Below are 21,312 nucleotides of genomic sequence, written 5' to 3' on the forward strand. Positions count from 1 at the left end.
GTTTCACTGAGAAAGAGTGTCTCCTTTGTTCTCTGAAATGTATCTTTTAAAATACTACCCTCTCCTTTCCTCCTCCCACAGGTGCAAATGGTTCAACGGAGCCCCTATCTACCCCGTCCCAGAGGCTGGTCCAGATTAGAAGGCGGAAAAAACAAACTCGGGACAACGTTCTCCAAGCTCATACAGTCCTCCTGCACTGATAGGGCCCAGCTGAATGCTAGAGGCAAACAATTGCGGAGTCCCATAAAGCATTACAGGAACTCGAAGAGAGGAGGGATGCATGCAGTGAGCTGGCGGGACGCTATGGTTAAGCTCATGGGGGAGCAAACTGACATGCTCTGCTGTATGGTGGATATAATGCGGGAAAGGTAGCAAGACCACAGACTGCTGCTGCAGCCCCTGTAAAACTGCCCTCCCTCCTTCTCAAGTTCCATAGCCTTCTCACCCAGACGCCCAAGAATACGAGGGGGGAGGCTATGGGGACTGACACATTCAAACCCAGAGGATCGTCCAAGCACCAGAAAGCTGGCATATACGAACTTTTGATTTGGTTTCTGGACTTGTCCTTCCCTCTTTCTCCACCCCCCTAACCCAATACCCATCCCCTCCCCTGGCCTACCTTTTGATTTCTCTCAATGTGTGGTACAACAAATAATAAAGAATGTTTTTTAAACAATTGTGACTTTATTTCCTTCAAAAGAAACAAACACAATTGTCACACCGTACCCTGGCCAGTAATGAAACTGGCTTTCAAAGTTTCTTTGATGTGCAGTGTGCCCTGCTGCACTCTTCTAATCACCCTGTTGTTTGATTGTGCAAAATTGGCCACCAGGCTAGTTGAGTCAACCTCCCATGCCCCTTACTCTCACTGATATTGTGGAGCACTCAACAAGCAGCAATTACAATTGGAATATTGGTTGCACTGAGATCTAACCAAGTCAGTAAACTGCACCAGTGAGCTTTCAAACGTCCAAATGCACATTCTACCACCATTCTGCATTTGCTCAGCCTCTAGTTGAACTGTTCCTCACTACTGTCCAGGATGCCTGGGTATGGCTTCATGAGTCATGGCATTAAGGGGTAGGCTGGGTCCCTGAGGATAACTGAGGCATTTCGACGTCCCCAATGGTTATTTTCTGGTCTGGAAAGTAAGTCCCTTCCTGCAGCTATTCAGAGTTCCTGAAGATGCAAGCGTCATGCACCTTTCCCGGCCATCCCATATTGACGTCAGTGAAACGTCCCTTGTGATCCACCAGTGCGTGAAGCACCAAGGAAAAGTACCCCTTGCGGTTTACGTACTGGCTGCCCCAGTGTGCTGGGGCCAAGATAGGGATGTGCATTCTGTCTATCACCCGGCCGCAGTTAGGGAACCTCAGTGCATTAAGGCCATCCACAGTGGTCTGCACATTTCCCAACGTCACTACCCCTGATAGCAGCTGGTCAATGATTGAGTTGGCTAATTGCAGCCCAGCAGCTCCCACAGTAGATTTGCCCACTCCAAACTGATTCCTGACTGACCGGTAGCTGTCAGGTGTTGCAAGCTTCCACAGTGCTATGGCCACTCGCTTCTCAGCTGTGAGAGCTGCTCTCATTTTGGTGTCTCTGCGCTTCAGGGCAGGGGACAGCAAGTCACAAAGTTCCATGGAAGTGGCTCTATGCATATGAAAGTTGTGCAGACACTGGGAATCATCCCAGACCTGCAACACTATGTGGTCCCACCAGTCTGTGCTTGTTTCCTGGGCCCAGAATCAGTGTTCCATGGCATGAACCTGGCCCAACGCCACCATGATCTCCCAATCGCCACATGCCGTGCTTCTAGGAACGTCTGTATCCATGTCCTCATCAGTATAGTAATCGCACTGTCAACACTTCCTTGCCTGGTTTTGCAGGTACTGCACATACTGCTGGACAATGCATGAGGTATTTCCAGTGGTCAAAACTGAAGCAGAGATCTGAGCAGGCTCCATGCTTGCCATGCTACGGTGCCTGCAGGGGTAATCCTGGAAAAAGGGTACGAAATGTAGGAGAGCTATTAGGTTCAATATGGCCGATAAAAGGAGGAAAATGGTTGTCTTCTGTAGCTTTCACGGAGGTGGGAAGCTTGCTAGAGATGCAAGAGCAGGAGAGCAGAGTTTGTAATGGAAGCTGTGCAGTTTAATTTGCGATGACTGAAAAACGGCGGGATATAGTTTTCCTCTGTAGCTTCCATGGGAGCCCAGGACCCACAACATAGATAAATTTGCTAGTGCTGCAAGAGCAGGAGAGCAGTTTGTGGCAGAAGCTGTGCTTCTTGGTTCATGGTGGCTGAAAAAAGCAGGAAATGGTTAGATAAAAGAGTAGATAGAAAGACAAGAGAACATGCAAGTTGGAGTCATAGTACCAGGAGACAGGCGGTGCACCATACTGCACCATCTGCTGGCCGTATGCCATCTGCCATAGCTTTCATGGAGGGAGGAATGAGTGACGACACACACCCAGAAACATCTGCGAGAATGTTTTTGCCCCATCATGCACTGGGAGCTTAACCCAGAATTTCAGTGGGTGGCGAGGACTGCAGGAACTGTGGGATAGCTACCCACAGTACACCATTCTGACATTCGATGCTAGTCTCGGTACTGTGGATGCACTCCACCAAATCCATGTGCTTTAGTGGGGACACACAACATCGAATGTATAAAATTGCTTCAGAAAATTCAAATAGAATAATTTCAAATTAATTTCATACTATACATGTACTCATAGGTATAACAAGATCCAATGGTGGGAAGTTAAAACTAAAGAAATTCAGACTGGAAATAGTACATAAGGGATGATCTAGGCATACTTGGTTCTGCCTCAGTGTGCGGAACTGGACTAGGTGACCTGGGTGATTAAACACTGGAATATTAGATTTTTTTTCTAAACTATGTTCTCTAGTTCAAACAGGAATTATATCAGGGGAGCTCTGTGCCTGTATTATGCAGGAGCAGAAGATCAGACTAGAAGATGATAGTAATCCCTTCTTGCTTATTAAGCTATGATTTTATTAATTTGTGAAATTTCTGGTGTTTCCTGGTAGAAAGTGGTCAGCGTAGGTAACTGATTATTAATAGTTCCCTGATAAGCCTAGACTTGGAAGCAGGGTAGGAGAAGGCAGCTCCTAAACAAAGTAGGGAATGAGTTTGGGGATCCTAATGTCTGCAGCAAAGCATCAGCACTGGTTTCCCCTTTCCCCCTTAACAAGAGAATGCAGTGATCTCAATGAGAGGTAGTGCAAATAGGTGTATGTGAGCAGGGGAATCATACCTCTAGCTCATAGTGTAGATGTAGCTTTACACGCTTTTGAACATTTTACCTGATCCTGGAGTTTGAGGCCTGGTTGATGCGCTGGTGCCTGGAGCCGCCCCTGGTTTCTGGTTTTCCAACCAAGATGATAGAAATGTGTTTGAATCTGGTTATTAGACTACAAGTTCCACCAAAATTTAGTGGGATTCAAAAGTCTACATCCTGCTTTTTGTTCATCTCTATTTCAACACACTCAACAGCAAACTTAATAGTTAACAAGATCAACGTTTGAAAAGACATTTTATGAGGACACTTTATCAATGAAAGCAGCAAAGAATCCTGTAGCACCTTATAGACTAACAGATGTTTTGGAGCATGAGCTTTCATGGGTGAATACCCACTTCGTCAGATGCATGTCATGACTAACACGGCTACCCCTCTGATACTTTATCAATGAAGAATCTTGTCACATTTTAAATGACTAACTTACATACTATACTAGAAGTCAATGTTTCTTTAAAAAAAAGAGGAAAAAAAAATACAAACCTAAATATTTTGACAACAACCTGTCTGCTTCAGAGTTACAGCTTTAAGGAGGAAATAATTTAAAATATTCCAGCACCTGTTAAAGGAGAAAGTTGCATTCCAAACATTTCCCAAGCAGATGATCGCATAATTCAGTTCAACAAAAAAGTAGTAAACAAAATAGGAGAAGCCTCCCCCCACAAACAAACAAACAAACAGGTGTCACCAATTACTATATCCATTTTCTACACAGAAACAAATCAAGTCAAGTAGCCAACAAAAAAAAAATCACTCAGGAATCCAGATATGTAAGCACCTGTCTTCTTTTAAATCAAAGCAGAGATGACAGGATAAATGAAATGCTACAATTCAAACTCCAATTTTGCAATACAGAAACATGTATTTCAAAACCAAACAAGCCTATTACAGTTGACTGGGATGGACACAGAAACAGATTTGTGGATACACAAGCAGCCTTTTTATCCAGCTACTCAACATTCACTTCAAACCCATTCTTCCTGTATATTGTAACAAGTAGGCTTAAAAGAGCCAATGAATAATTAAGGTCTGGTAAAGGAAAACAGGAATACCTGCTTTTCAGTCAATGCAACAGATGGGCAGCAGTATATTTTCAAACAACTCTTTCCAATATGATGGCATACCAGTGTGATGTGGACATCTAAGACCTGCAGCTCCTTGTGCTAGTGATCTCAACTAGAAAAGGAAAGAAATTTGATTTGCTTGATTTCTTTTCTCAAAACTCAGAACAAACTGAATTTAAATATTTTTGAATTCATGAAAAAGAATGGTTAATTAATTAATAATATAATGTGATTGTGCATCATGGTCCTGGCAAAACAAAAACAAACATAATGGATTGTTCTGGTGATGTTTCTACCTAGACTCAAACCAGGGATTACTGGAAAGCAACCTTGTGAACTTTCCCAACCAAAAAAGATATTTGATCTGAATAGAACTGTTAGGGGTGCTAGTGATAATGTAGGGTGAAGGCCTGTATTTTCATCTGAGATAGAATTTTAGGTCTTGTTTGCCCGTTTGGTTCATGATACACTTGTATTCTTACTAATATGTGTGAACAAAGGACAAAGACACTATGTGTGTTGCTTCTGCCTAGCCAGAAGGGTTTGTTAGTATAATGGGAACAGATAAGAACAGTGAAAGTGTTACTGGGCATGGTGGGAATATAATATACGAGTGCACACTTTACAACTGCCTCAACTCCTATCTCAAGGCAAGGTCAAGCAACCAGCTAGGAGGGAAAAGGGAGGATTTGAGGGAAGATATAAAACACTAAAAGAACAAAGAAATGCCCGTCCCTGACCACAGCACAACCTCACTCCTTATCCCTCGCATGGGATACAAAAGAGGTGGGAAAAAGACTTCAGACGCATGACCTTCCAAAATGGAAGATGACCATAAATTGTAAGGGGTGGGATCAAGGGAGTGCATTTCAAGTATAATTATGCTTGCTAAAGACAGAGGAGAACAGGACACTGGGAAACAAGGATCTGCGTTGTCAGAGTTATGGACATGCTTGCTTGAAACTAACCCCAATAAACATTGTATTGCCTGCACTTCGGACTTCTGGTCTTCTGCTTTCTGTCTGTGTGACAAGAACCGGGGGAGGTGGTGAAGGGAAAGCCCTCTAAGAAGCACCAAGGCTTCTGTGTGCTTACCCAAAGAAAAACAGATATTGCAACTGTTTGAAATTTATAAATAATCTATACCAGTGTTTCCCAAACTGTGTTCTGTGGAACACTGGTGTTCCACACGACGTGAATAGGTGTTTCGTGAAAGACTCTTGCACTTGATTTTTCTACTACTTTATACACGCTTTCCAGTTAGAAATTGTTAGTTTGAGTTATTTTAAATTTGTATTTTTGCTTTGTTTTATAAAATAAAATATATTTGAGCACAAATAATGCAATTTTTTACTTGAAAACCAAATGATTACCAAATAATATTATAAGTGTTCCGTAATAGACTAAAAGATGTTCCATGGTCAGAAAGTTTGGGAAACGCTGGATCTATACCTTTGTGTGAAGAATGGGGTGGGAAGGAAGCATTTTCCCTCATCCCCCAACCCCCAACCTAATGTAAGTTCCACATCAAAGTTAATACTAATGGTCAGTATTACATTTTGAGTGGGAGTTACACAGTTACAGTATCTGTGTAGAAAGCCCTAGCAATGCAGCTGCACTGGAGCTGGAATTATTGTGAGGACAGGGACTGATAAGAACCCAGATAGATTTAGGGTTTCTCTCCATGAACATTGAGTTTGCAGCAAGCTGGGGGGTGAATCTACCCTGGGCTATCCTTCCATGCTTTAACGGTTATAAGTTACTGGAATATATTGGGGACAACATTTGTTTCAGAAGTTGGAAGAAGTAATTAGGGGGGCAGCCACTTTAGACTTGATTCTGATTAACAGGGAGGAATTGATTGTGAATCTCACAGTTGAAGTCAATTTGGGAGGAAGTGATCAAGAAATCATAAATTTCTTGATCCTAAGAAAGGAAGAAATGAGAGCAATAATGGATTTAAAAAATAAACTCAGATAACTAGTAGGTAAGATCCTATCAAAAGACAATCTAAGGGAAGGAGAGCTGACAGTTTCTCAACTAGACAACATTAAAGATATAGCAGCTAACTACCCTGATGTGAAGAAAAGGTAGGACAGATAGTATGATGTGGCTCCATCTGGAGCTCTTGAATCACCTGAAAAATCAAAAAGGAATCCTGCAAAAAGTTGAACCATGAACAAATTGCTAAAGTGGAGTACAAAAGAAAAAAAAAGCACAAGCATGTATGGATAAAATCAGAAAGGCTAAGACACAAAATTAATATTAACAACGAGGGGGAAGGAACACAAGTCAAAATAGGGATAGGGAAAGAACAGGTTAAAGAATATTTAGATATGTAGATGTATTCAAGTTGGCTCAGCCTGATGAAATTCATCTTCGGGTACCTAAGGAACTAACTGAAGCAACTTGGAACCGTTATCAGTTATCCTTGAGAACATATGAACCTCTAGGTGCTTACAAATCGATTGTTTAACAATTTGTTCCAGTATCTTTCCAGTTGTTAAAGTTAGCCTAACTGGTCTATAATTCCCTGAGTCCTGTTTGTTCCCCCTTTTAAAGATAGGTACTATGTTTCCCCTTCTCCAGGGCTCTGGGACCTCACCTGTCCTCCATGAGTTCTCAAAGATATTTTCTAATGGGTCCAAGTTTGCTTCAGCTGGTTTCTAAATACTCAAGATTGAGTTTTCATTAGGTTCAGCTGACTTGAATACATCTGTGTTAAATATCTCGTCACCATTAACTTATTTAGTGAAGTCTGAAGCAAAATAGACATTAAACACCTCAGCCATTTTGATGTCATTGGTTATTAGCTTTCCTTTCCTGCTAAGTAGAGGATCTATATTTATCTTCACCTTTCTCTTGCTTCTAATATATTTGTAGAACGCTTTTTTATTGTCCTTTATGTCCCCGGCTAGGTGGAACTCATTTTGTCCCTTAGCCTTTTTGATTTTGTCTATACACGCTTATGCTATTTTTTGTACTCCTCCTTAGCAATTTGTCCACATTTCCACTTTTTGCAGGATTCTTTTTTGATTTTCAGGTCATTACAGAACTTGAGATGGAGCCATATTGGTCTCTTCCTCTCTTTCCTTCATATTGGGATAGTTTGCAGTTATGTCTTTAATACTGCCTCTTTGAAAACTTCCAGTTCTTCTGAACTCTTTTTTCCCTTAGATTTTCTTCCTATGGAACCTTACCTGCCAGTTCTCTGAGTTTGTTAAAGTCTGTTGTTTGAAGTCCATTTTATTTATTCTGCTGGTCTCACTCTTTGTTTTTCTTAGAATCACGAAATCTATAATTTCATAGTCACTTTTACCCAAATTGTGATCAACCTTCAGATTTGTTACTTCTTGCTCCCTGATGGTCAGAATCAAGTCTAAAATGGTTGTCCCCCAGTTACTTCCTTCAACACTGAAACAAAAAGTTGCCCCATTACATTCCAAGAACTTATTGGAAATGTTTTGTTTTCTTTCTGACAGATTTCTGAGTAGTTAAAGTCCCCTATCACTACCGGATCTTGGGTTTTTTGTTTTTTTGCTTTTGTTTTTTTATATTTTTGTTATGTGTTCTAGAAATGCCTCATCTACTCCTCTTTCTGATTTAGTGGTCTATAGGAGACCCCCTACCATGACATCTCTCATATGTTTACCCCTTTTATCTTTATCCAGAGACTTTTAACTCATCTGTCTCTAACCTCCTTCTGGACTTCAGAACAAGTGTATAAGTTCTTGATGTATAAAGAAACCCCTCCTCTCTTTTTATCCTGCCTGTCCTCCCTGAACAAGCTATATCCTTCCATACAAATACTCCAGTCATAAGATTTATCCAGCCAAATCTCTGTGAAACCAATTAAGTAATAATTTAGCTTATGTACTAATATTTCCAGTTCTTCCTGTTTATTTCCCCTCCTCCTTGCCTTTGTGTATAGGCATCTGAGATATTGAGCAGATTCCTCTGACTTCCTTTTTGTTGCTTCTACTGTAATTTTCCATGTCTCACTCCCCACCCCCAACATCCAGTCCTCTGTTGAAGTCATCTTCTTTTATACTTACCCCTGGGCTTTTGCTACCTGTCCCCTGAGCCTAATTTAAAGCCCTCCTCACTAAGTTGGAGAGTCAGTGGGTGAAGATGATCTTCGCCTTCTAGGTCAGGTAGACCCCATCTTTTCCCAAAAGATCTTCTTCCCAGAACAGCATTCCACAGTCGAGGAAGTCAAAGTCCTCCCATCGACACAATATGCCCATCAATGCATTCATTTCCAGGATGCAGGCATCTCTGCCTGGGCCATTCACTGGGTATCACCAAGGCAACTGAAGGGAAGGAATCCTTCTCCCTTCCAAGCCATTCGAGTCATTTTCAAAAGAGACTGCTGTACCCCAATGATCTCCATAGTCTAAATGCACCCCCACAGCAGGTGTGGGGAAAATGAAGATCAGAGGCTGAGCTTCCAGCCTCTTCCATTTTCCCATCTCCAATTTGGCATCAGGCCCAGACATCCCCTGCACTCTACAGTTCAGGGAACCTCTGTACAGCTAGACTCCTTGCCACACAAACACAACTTTTCGCAGCTCCCCATATGCAGCCCTGGCCATTTGCCCAGCATAACCTCTCTGGTTCTATTACCAGAGGACTGGATTTGGCCAAGATTGTACAACTAAGCAAAAGTTATAGTTATTTCATTTTTGTTGTGTTTATCTTTTCTTCTATCTGGTGTTTTTCTTTGCAAGGAAGAAAAGAGATAAATCAAATACCCAAATTATTCAAAGAATTCTTATGTTCTACACCAAGGCAAGGGTTTGAATCAATTTTCTAGTACCATCAAAAGCAATTTATCTCTGAATAGCATGCTCAGATTTAGTCAGACTGGTCCTTTATTGTGTTCTCTGCATGTTTGAAATAAGAGGCTTGTCAAGGTATTATTCCCACTTTGAACTTTCGCTTCCAAAAAGTGGGGACCTGCATGTACCCTTCTAAGCTTAATTCCTAGCTTAGATTTGATAGTGCTGCCACTAACCAAAAATATAGTGTTTTGGTATACTTCCTGTTCCCCCAAAATCTTCCCTGGGGGACCCAAGACCCAAACCCCTTGAGTCTTAAAACAAAGACCTCCTTTTCCTCCTCCCAGACTTTCCCTTCCCTGGGGTACCCTGATAGATCACTGTGATCCAAACTCCTTAAATCTTAAAACAGAGAGGAATTAACCTTTCCCCCCCCCTTCTTTCCCCCTACCACTCCCTGGTGAGTTCAGACCCAATCTCCTTGGGTCTTACACAAGGAAAAAATCAATCAGGTTCTTAAAAAGGAAAGCTTTTAATTAAAGAAATAAAAAATAAAAATTATCTCTGTAAAACTAGGATGGAAAATGTTTACAAGGTCTTCAGCTATACATAGACTAGAGGGACTCCCTCCCCCCTAGCCTAAGTTACAAGTTACAGCAAACAGAGGTAAAATATCCTTCCAGCAAAATACACATTTGCAAATAAAGAAAACAAAAAAAAGACTAATCCGCCTTCTAGCTAGTACTTACTATTCTGAACATGAGAGACTGTTTCAGGAAGATTGGAGAAACCTGGTTGCACGTCTGGCCCCTCTTAGTCCGAAGAGAGAACAACGAACAACACAAACAGCACAAACAATGACTTCCCTCCACCAAGATTTGAAAGTATCTTGTCCCCTGATTGGTCCTCTGGTCAGGTGTCAGCCAGGTTCACTGAGCTTGTTAACCCTTTACTGGTAAAAGAGATATTAACCCTTAACTATCTGTTTATGACAAGACTAGATAGAGATTTTTTTCCCCAGGCCACATGCATTTTTCTTTTTCAGTAGGATGACCATATCATAAATATTCCACAATGGAATCACAATGGAAACGCCAGGTTGTGTTTCCTAAAGCTATTTTAAATGTGTGTTATGCTTTACTATTTTTATGAATGCTGAGTGACATTATGTTAAACTTCAGTCTTCCTCTGTGCAGACCTGGATTTTTCTGATTTTCAGTCCTGCTAAGCTGTTTAAGTTTATGCATGTAAATGTTAGAATGGGTTGGTGATTTTTGTGCCCCAAAGTTATTTCTTTAGATGGTACTCTTTCTGTAATCCACATGTCCTTAACTGAACCAAAAGAAAAGAAATTCAAGAAATCTGCTTGCTAAAAATGATACATTAGAGGGACATTCAGAGATAGTAATTTAGTAGCATTTTACACACACTTTACATTGACTTTCAAAGGTTTTAATGAAACAATGTGCAAAGCAATGGAAAAATTCAATCCTAAGGACCAAAACTCTGATCCTCTTGAAATTTATAGCAAAACTCCCACTAACTTCTAGTGGACTAGGATTTGTCTCTAATGGCTAGATTTTCAAAAGAGCTTGGCACACTACATTCATCTAAAGTACTAAGCTCTTGAAAATCTGGCCAGTTATTTTTGTGCCTAAATGGGAGCTGAAGTCTTTTGAAAATCAAGTCTTAAATATCGAAGGCCCGGATCCAGCAAAAACATTTAAGTAAATGCATAACTTTAAGCACAGATGTAGTCCTACTGAAGTAAATGAAACTATGTATGGTTAAGTGCTGGACTGGGGATTAGAATGATGGATCAGAAAGAATTTTTAAATTGTCCCAATGTGTATGTAACATCATTTTCAGACTCCCTTAGATTTATTTTCCTACATGTCACTTGTAGCCTTGAACAAACACATCACTACTGAATTCGGCCCTATTACTCAAAATATAAGGGATGTTAAATTTACACTCAATCTAATCCAGAAGAAAGGAATGTTACAAGAAAAGTAACTATCAGGATATGGTATATTAAAGCAGGCTTCTTTTTCTGTCTCTTTGATATGTAAATCTAGCTAACTTAGACTCTCGTAGGCCCATAGTACAAAATTATGTCTACTTAACATACATCAGGATACAGCAACTGCAGTCATTAAATCACTTGTGTGTGCACACACTTAGTCAGTGGTATGCTTCTTCACCAGGAACACTTGTATTGTTGCATTGTCAGTGTGGAGCATTGTGGGATGGCTCATGAAAGCCATTAACAGTCGATGTAAGCAACACAGGGTCTACGATGACATTGTGTTGACCTAATTGCATTGACTGTCACACTATACCCCTTAGGGAGGTGGTGTTACTAAATTGGCATAGAGAGGCACTTACATCCGCTGGAGCCAAATTTAAGTGAAGACACTTCCACAGCTAGTTAGATGCAAGGCACCTTTCATTGGCCTAATCCTGTAGAGGTAATATCTTTTATTGTACCAAATTCTGTCAAGATATTACCTCACCTACTTTGTATCTCTAATATCCTTGGACCAACAAGGTTATAATAACAGCATAAACAACAATTAGACTCTTATTCGTTGATAGGCAATTCTAGTTGAGTGATGTGAGACTAATTCACTTAGGATCTTCTGGAAGAAAAAAACATCCCTTGGATTCTAAAGGAACTCTTGGTCTTAGGCAGTACTGAAAAAATAAAAATGTGAAGGTAAAGAGAAAGTAATAATCTTTATGAATCTCAGAAAAAGCTAGCATTCATGCAGTTGTTTATTCCAAATGTGTAGAAAGAAAGAGATATAGAAAAAATAGGGAATTACTTCTATAATTTGAATTGGTCTAAAGATGGTTCAGTTATTAATGTATCTGTTTTTCTGGCATGGTAAACGATGTTTCCCAGAAGTCTGCTGTCAGTTTTCCTTTCATTGCCAAACTCTACGTTTACATGCAATAAAAATTGTAAACACATTCAGGAGGTCTGTAATGTAACTAGCTTTCAGATTTATCAGTAGATTTTAAAATGCAGATGGCGTAGTCCAAAACACCGTCCAGTAATAATTGTGGCTTCACGTCCATATTGAATCTTTCCCATGCCAAAGTGAATATAAGAAAAGACTCGGTCAGCCAACTCTGAAAATGAAAATCAGAATCACTTTCTGGTTAAAAAAAATGAAATAAAATTATATTTTGACTGCAAAATCTATTTATCCAAAAAATGTGCCTTTCAATTTCCAGAACATCCAATATCATTACAGTAATTCTAGCCAGCTGATCTGGTTTGAAGAACAAAAGAATGACATAGCCACTGTGCTGTATAATCATGGCAAACATATGCAAGTAGCACCAAGTGAACTGAGATGGAAATTGTGCTCTAGAATTCTGATGGAATAAAAACAGCTACCATTTAAAAAAGTCATTACTGGATATCTGGGGTCTGAATAGCTATGTCTGTCAAGAAATTTGTTCAGTACTATAAAAGTTTCTGCACTATTTACTGATGGTCATTTCCTCTTGCTCTTCAACAGATGCTGGCAGACAGTTCCCTCCATCTGTTCAAAACTGAGTGGAAATTTAGGTCAAAATTGTCCTCTAATATCCACAGTAGATCTTGATTTCAGTAGTCCATTCTTCCTACATGACAGGATAGACAGTGGTCTACCAAAGCAGAAATCTGTTCTGTGGACCTCTGCTACATGGATTTCAGAAGAGACTGCTGGCCTAAAGTGTTATTCTGTTCTGCGGGAAATGGAGGAAGTGAGCAGATATATATTCTTGATATAGCTGATTGACTGATTGCAAAAATATTTTCATTTTGTGATTTAATACGGGGGGGTGAGATGGAGGGGAGTGGTCACAAGACCAGCCAGGACAACATATTTTGTTTAACTCCAATTTACAAATGATTAGCTAAAAAAATCATCCAGCTTTATAGGGCTCCTAATCATGGAAAACCCACGTCCCCATCAGGGATCTGCTGTGATCAAAGACTCTGCTTCCTTCAGAACACACTGCCCCCTAGCAGCCTCTTCAACAGAAAATAAATATAAACTAAGGGCCCATATATAGTTTCCCAGGTTCTGGGTGGGAACTTGAGTCATTGTCAGTTATGTTTTCAGAACGAACTGCTAGAAAAATCAAACCCAGCCCTTTTTGCTGCCATCACCTGGGAGAAGGATTACAGCTACAAGAAGGTACAGATCTAATTGAAATTTTCCAGTTTTAAGTAATCCAAGATAACATTTTCTCTTAAACACCATGGTAATCTTGATTGGAATATGAATATTTCACCCTTTTATTCAGAAAGCTATTGATAATAAGGGTAAAGGCTACCAATATTAGCTTTTTTCTTTTATTTTTAAAAGAAACAATTTGTTGTTTGAAAGGACAGAAAGGCACAGTATTTGACAGCTCAGGGGATTTAATAATGTGATTTACAGCCTTCCATCTCAAAGTCACCATCTCAAATCCAATTTAGGAGTGAAATCCTGCCATTAACTGATGTGTGGCAAGGATGATGGAGAGAAATAGTGCCAGCAAAATATCTGGCACTAGATCCTTACTGCCAGAACAGGATGGCTCAGGCCAGGAGAGGAGCTTTGAAAGAGTTGAGAGAGTGTGACAGAATATATCCCTGTGTTCACACCCTATTGTAATAATTTTTGTACAAGGCAAGTCTTGTGAGATATTTAAAAACTCTTAATTTGCTGGTCAGTATTGTCCTGGTAAAATATGTATGGCAACACAGTATGTGAAGTTATTAGGGTGACCAGATAGGAATTGTAAAAATCTGGGATGGGGGTGGGAGGGGGAATAGTTGCCTATGTAAGAAAAAGCCCCCCAAATCAGACTGTCCCTATAAAACCTGGACATCTGGTCACCCTAGAAGATAAGATTGCCCTGTATGGTGTTAACACAGGTTCCAAACCCCAAACAGACGTTGGCAAAGAGAAGTTTAGGTCTGTTCTAGACCAAGGAATGTGTGCTTGCATTAACTTGCATTTAAGCAATAAACAGAGTCATCAAGCAGGAAGGAAAGACAAAGGAAGTTCAAACAGGTGAACAAACCCTGGATATCATTACATTCCTTATGCCCCAATATCCAGCTTTCACTACACTGGGTAAAGCCAGACAGCAGCTATTCTCTAGCAAGTCTATGAAGTTTGTGCTGAAAAGAGGCATGATAACAAAAAAACAAAACAAAAAACCCTTTTATATAATTAATATATTTGAAATAATAATTCTGAGAATCCTTTTCTCTAATGAACTACCCTGTTTCTCAATGTTATTCTGTTGTAGTGCGCTGCATACTTTGTTCCTCTCTCCTTCCTCATTTACAGTGTCAGACCAAATTTACTGCAATGTGAGCATTAACCTGCTCACTCTGACATTGTAATCAATTAATTCCCCTTGGCCTTCATGCCCATCTTCTCATTGGTTAACTTGTAAACATTCTGTAAGACAAAAAGACATTTTCAGCAAGGTCTGCAAATTTGTCCAGCAGTTTGTTCATTAGTTTAGAAACATAATCTGTTAACATCAATTTCTAGTCACCAGGATTCCCAATAAAGACTCACTGGGTAGAAACAGACAGTAGATAGATAATAATAGCTCTTGTGAAAACAGTCGAAGAACTCATATATTATATCTTGAATAAAAAACAATGGTTTCAACACCTACATTTAACCTACAATACCTGATTATGGGTACTAGCAGATTACATTGTACTGACATGATAAGAGTATGTGACCAAAATGTCTCAAAAATCTAAATTGCCTCCTCTTCTTTCATTTAAATAAGGACCATATTTTCAAAAAGTGGATAAATAGTGTATGGGAACAACAAACGTTATTTCCTGGTCCCAGTCACATAATATGGATCAAGATTCTGAAGGACAGGGGTGGATGTCCAGCAACTGCAGGGGTTAACTATTGCAACTCCTATGTTTGCATGTATGTGAAGAATCAGGGACTCAATTATAAAACCTTGCAATTGGATGTTTTTAAATGATACAAATGTCCAATGCCTATATGGCTGTCGCTGTGACTGTCAGGCAGAGAGAGCACCTGTAGATAGCCTAAATACTGCAGAGACAGTCATGTATTCTTTGCTGCTTCCATTAAAAGGAAGTATATTGCAAAATACTGTGTACTGTTTGTTGTTCACAAATATCCTGTGCAGCTATTCATGCAATCAGTAGTCCATCTCAACATTCTACCTTAAATTATGTGTTAGGATCTTTTTAAGTCTTGGTCTATTTATGAGAGTTTTGTTGCCAAGCTGCAGCTGATGTGTTAAGGCTCGGACGGATCATCTCATCTGACCTCCTGCATGACACAAAGAACCTCACTCAGTAGTTTCTGCATTAAGCCCTTAACTTCTGTTTGAATTAGAATACAACTTTTACAAAGACATACAGTCTTGATTTAAAGACTATGGCTGATGGAAATTTCACCACATCCCTCAGTAAGTTATTCCAGTGGTCATTTACCCCAGCTGTTGAAAATATGTACCTTATTTCTAGTCTGAATTTGTCTAACTTCAACTTCCAGCCACTGGATCTTGCAATGTCGTTTTTTTCTTGATTAAAGAGCTGTCTAGGATTGGAAATATTTTTCTCATCTATAATTGACAGTCTATAATTTCCAAACAACAAATCCTATTTTTCTAATGTATTAATATTATGCCATGAAGGTTGTTAGTTCTTTATGCAAATGTATGTTTTGCAATAATTGCATCATTTCTTTAAATATGCAGTGGGCTTAATTTGTTTCCAATCCTTTGAAAGCTTTTAACAGCTAGGGAGATATTTATCTTGCAAACAATGGGCAATATTTGCAGAATTGATCAGAAAATCAAACCAGCAATTTTTAAAATTACCCCTCTGCATGTATTATAACCTACATTATATTTTCTACATTTTGTTCCCTTCTGTTCTCTATAATTTCCACATTCTTATTGCAGTCTGTAGCCTCTTGTTCCCTCTTGTAGTTTCCTGATCTCAATGAGAGATTACAGCCACTTTCACCTTCCTAAACTCCCTTTTAATACCTGTGATCATCTACTGTTTCTATCCTTCCATCTATGCATGCTCTGACAATGAGCACACATGCACAGATTCTGCTCTGCTTCACCAAATCAACTGTCTTCTGTCTCCATTTAAAATTACCTCTAATAAACTGATCTGTTTAAATTATCACAGCTCTCACAGAAATCATTGGTGTTAATCAACTCTTCATAGTTTCCAACCATTTTCCTAGGAAGACTTGTGTTTCTTGTACATCAGTAGTTTTACATGAGACTTAATTTAGTATGTCTAATTATAATGTTAATGTGACTAAAAATAACTATAAACTCTGGAGAAGAGGCATGATACTGAGGAAAGAGGGAAAATCTGAGTCAAAATACTAAAGGCGAATTGGGTTTACTTTTTGGTGAAATTACCTTTATGGTAACCCTCCTTCAATGATATATTACATACTGTCATTTTATGATGCTCAGTAATAGTTCATATAGGCCAATATGTGTCAAATCATCTTTAACCTGATGTGACAGCTCACTTCATTTTAAAATTTTCAGGCTACTCCATCAGTTAAAACATCAGGTTCAAGGAGACTTGAATAATGTCTTGAAAGCACATTGTTGTGCAGGTTTTAGGGAATGCCTTTAAATATTCACTTTTCTCCTTTGTGGCTTGGTAGCTTAAAGTGCTATTTATAAATTCTAGAAACATTCCACTGTGTACTTTACCTGGGACAATGACAAGTATTTACATTTTGTCAGCTGTCATCTTAGCCGAGCTGGTTAAGATTAAATTTATATTGTCTAAAAATAGTTCTGGATTTCTTCTTGTGTAATACGCAGCACCGTGGGTTTTGTCAACAGAAGCAGATAGCTGAAACTGTAGAAAACAAATCAATCGCCTGGCACTAGAACATAAGAATGGCCATACTGGGTCAGACAAGTCCACACAGACCAGTATCCTCTGTTCTGACAGTGGCTGGTGTCATAAACAGATAGCTAAGGGTTAATATCTCTTTCACCTAAAAAAAAAAGGTAACCTGAAGCACCTGACCAGAGGACCAATCAGGAAACCAGACTTTTTCAGGTCTGGGTGGAGGGAGTTTTGTGTCTGAAATCTTTGTCTTCTGTCTGTACTCTCTCGGCTATGAGGAGTCATATCATAAACCTAGTCCCAGATTTGGACCTTAGCGTCCAAAATATGGGGGTTAGCATGAAAACCTCCAAGCTTAATTACCAGCTTGGACCTGGTAAAGCTGCCACCACCCAAAAAATTAGAGTGTTTTGGGGCACTCTGGTCCCCCCAAAAACCTTCCCTGGGGACCCCAAGACCCAAATCCCTTGAGTCTCACAACAAAGGGAAATAAACCTTTTCCCTTCCCCCCTGCAGGTGTTCCTGGAGAGAGACACAGAAGCAAGCTCCGTGAATCTAAACAGAGGGACTCCACCCTCCCCGTTCCGAGTCCTGGAAAACAGAATTACTTCCCTCTTCACCCAGAGGGAATGCAAAGTCAGGCTAGTAAATCTAACAAACACAGATTTCCCCCTGACTTCTTCCTCCCACCAATTCCCTGGTGAGCTGCAGACTCAATTCCCTGGAGTTCCCCACTAAAGAAAAACTCCAACAGGTCTTAAAAGAAAGCTTTATATAAAAAGAAAGAAAAAATACATAAAAATGGTCTCTCTGTATTAAGGTGACAAATACAGGGTCAATTGCTTAAAAGAAATATGAATAAACAGCCTTATTCAAAAAGAATACAATTCAAAGCACTCCAGCAACTATAGACATGTAAATACAAAACAACAAACCATCTTTGTACTCTCAACTTGGAAACAGAAGATTAGAAAGCAGGAAATAGAAAAATTCACTCCTCATAGCTGAGAGAGTACAGGCAGAAGACAAAGATTTCAGACACAAAACTCCCTCCACCCAGACCTGAAAAAGTCTGGTTTCCTGATTACCTTTTTTTTTGTCCACCCAAGGCCTGTGAAAGTGTGGGATCATTATCAAGGATGGGTTGTAGATCCCTGATCAACAGAGCCAGACGTGTACCCAGAAGCCTCCTACTGCAAGACAAACCCAAGAAAGAAACCAACAGGACTCTACTGGCCATCACAGCTAAAACCTCTCCAACGCATCATCAGAGATCTACAACCCATCCTGGACAATGATCCCACACTTTCACAGGCCTTGGGTGGCAGGCCAGTGCTTGCCCACAGGCAACCTGCCAACCTGAAACATATTCTCACCAGTAACTGCACAACGCACCATAATAACTCTAGCTGAGGAACCAATCCATGCAACAAACCTCGATGCCAACTCTGCCCACATATCTACACCAGCGACACCATCACAGGACCTAACCAGAGTAGCCGCACCATCACCGGTTCATTCACCTGCACATCCACCAATGTAATATACGCCATCATATGCCAGCAATGCCCCTCTGCTATGTACATTGGCCAGACTGGACAGTCGCTATGGAAAAGGATAAACGGACACAAATCAGATATTAGAAATGGCAATATACAAAAACCTGTAGGAGAACACTTCAACCTCCCTGGCCACACTATAGCAGACCTTAAGGTGGCCATCCTGCAGCAAAAAAACTTCAGGACCAGACTTCAAAGAGAAACTGCTGAGCTTCAGTTCTCTGCTAATTTGACACCATCAGCTCAGGATTAAACAAAGGCTCTGAATGGCTTGCCAATTACAAAACCAGTTTCTCCTCCCTTGGTTTTCACACCTCAACTGCTAGAAGAGGGCCTCATCCTCCCTGACTGAACTACCTCATTATCTCTAGCTTGCCTGCATATATATACCTGCCCCTGGAAATTTCCACCACATGCATCTGATGAAGTGGATATTCACCCATGAAAGCTCATGCTCCAAAACGTCTGTTAGTCTATAAGGTGCTGCAGGATTCTTTGCTGCTCATAAATCATGTGTTCCATCCCCCTAATCTTTATCTTCTTATATAGGTCATGTTTTCTAGATCTTTAATCATTTTTCTTGCTCTTCTCTTGACTTTCTCCAACTCTCCATATCTTTCCTGAAATGTGGCACCCAGAACTGGACACAATACTCCAGCTGAGGCCTAATCAGTGCAGAGTAGAGCACATGAATTACTTCTACACCCCTACTAGTACATCCCAGAATGTTGTTTGGTTTTTTTGCAACTGTGTTAATATTTTCTGTTACTGTTTTCCCCACTACCCTTTCCTTGGTCTTTCTCTTGCATGTAATATATTTGTAAAATGTTTTTGTTACTCTTTATGTCTCTAGCTAGTTTAATCTCATTTTGTGCCTCGGCCTTTCTAATTTTGTCCCTACATGCATGTGTTCTTTGTTTATATTCATCCTTTGTAATTTGACCTAATTTCCACTTTTTGTATCATGTCTTTGAATTATATTAAATTTCAAATCTCTCAGTGGTAACACTTGCCCACCACCAACGTAATCCTTTATTCTTATAAATGACTGGAACAACTCAAGAGCTGTCTTAGACACACCAGGAACAGCTCATGGTCACCTGCATCAAAAGCTTCCCTGAGGTGTGCAGTACAGGAGGCCTGCTTCCAGCCCAGATGCAGACCTTGGGAAGTCTCCTTAAGGAAGAAAGCCCTCAATATTTCCCCTAGAGCAATGTAGCTCAATATCATCTCAAAATATGGACTGAGCCTTAGCATAATGGTCTAACCCTGAACTTGTATGGTGTGTCATATGGGATATAACAAATCAGGACACAATTGTACAAAATGAGAACAATACATTATCATGAGGGTGGCCTGCATTTTCAGGGCTTTCTTTTTTTTTTGGTGTGGTGAAAAAATATTATAGTAATATCCAACAATATGGCTATTGAACATTCAGGCTGAACATTAATTTTAGGCCAGATCCTCAGATAAAGTAAATTGGTAAAACCCTACTGATGTTAGAGGACTTATGTCACACCAGCTGTGCTCGGGTCTCCATTGTTTTGAATTAAAGGACAATTGCACTTCTGGGTGATTTGCAGAATTAGATTTTGATTGATAAAAATCTAGTCTCATAGGCCCAATTCTTAAAAGCTTTTTAGGTGTTGCTGTTCTCAGTATTGTGATGTCTGTCTGATTTAGGAACCTAAAATTAATTTTCAAAATGAACTTAGAATTCAAAATCTCATTGACCATCAATGGGATTTGGACTCCCAAATGCCTGAACCTCTTTTTGAAAATGAGAATTTCAGCTTAAATCAGGGGTTCACAAACTTGGTTCACAGCTTGTTCAGGGTAAGCCTCTGGTGGGCCGCAAGAGGCTTTGTTTACCTGAGTGTCACAGGTATGGCTGCTTGCAGTTCCCAGTGACGGTGGTTCACTGTTTCTGGCCCATGGGAATTGCAGGAAGTGGTGCAGGCCAGGCCCCTGCTTCCATACCTGCAGATGCTGAGTAAACAAAGCGTCTTATGGCCCGCCAGAGGCTTACCCTGAACAAGCCACAAACCAAGTTTGGGAACCACTGGCTTAAATGGATTAACCATTGAGCTCCTGGGAGTGGGTAGGACTATCGCACTAGCACCTCCTGCTGGTACTCTTGTGGATCAGCTCCAAGGGGCAGTACACCAATTCATGGTGACATCTCATCTGCTGTCACTTCTGCTCCTGGACCCGTGTTGCCCATTTCAGGACACAGCCCTCTGGCTGTGTCACACTCTGTGCTCTCCCTTTTGGGGCAAAAAGCATCACAGTTCAATGATCCAGCCAATTCCTCAGTGGCAAGTGCGTGGGGGAAGGGACCCAGGCCAGCCCACTACTCCAGGTCCTGGCCCAGGGACCCTGTAGATGGCAGCCACATGCTGCATCCCTTCCAACCTCTCAGTCTATTTCCTTGGGCCACTTCCCTGCACCTTCTTTGCCCTTGCATTAAGGCCTCAGCCTGTAACTTCCAGCCACCAACTAGGAACTCTTCCTTAGTTCCCCTGGTCCCTGCTAGCAGCATTGCTCTGTCCAGGGTTCTGGCTCTCTTCTGCTTGCAAGTTCTCCCTCCTCTAGGGAGCATTTGAACCTGCTCTGCCCTGCAGGTCTTCTTATATGGGCTTGCCTAGCCCTGCTCGGCTGCTCCTCACAGCCCCTCT

This window comes from Gopherus evgoodei, chromosome 2, assembly GCF_007399415.2.
Source record: "Gopherus evgoodei ecotype Sinaloan lineage chromosome 2, rGopEvg1_v1.p, whole genome shotgun sequence".
Lineage (NCBI taxonomy): Eukaryota > Metazoa > Chordata > Testudines > Testudinidae > Gopherus > Gopherus evgoodei.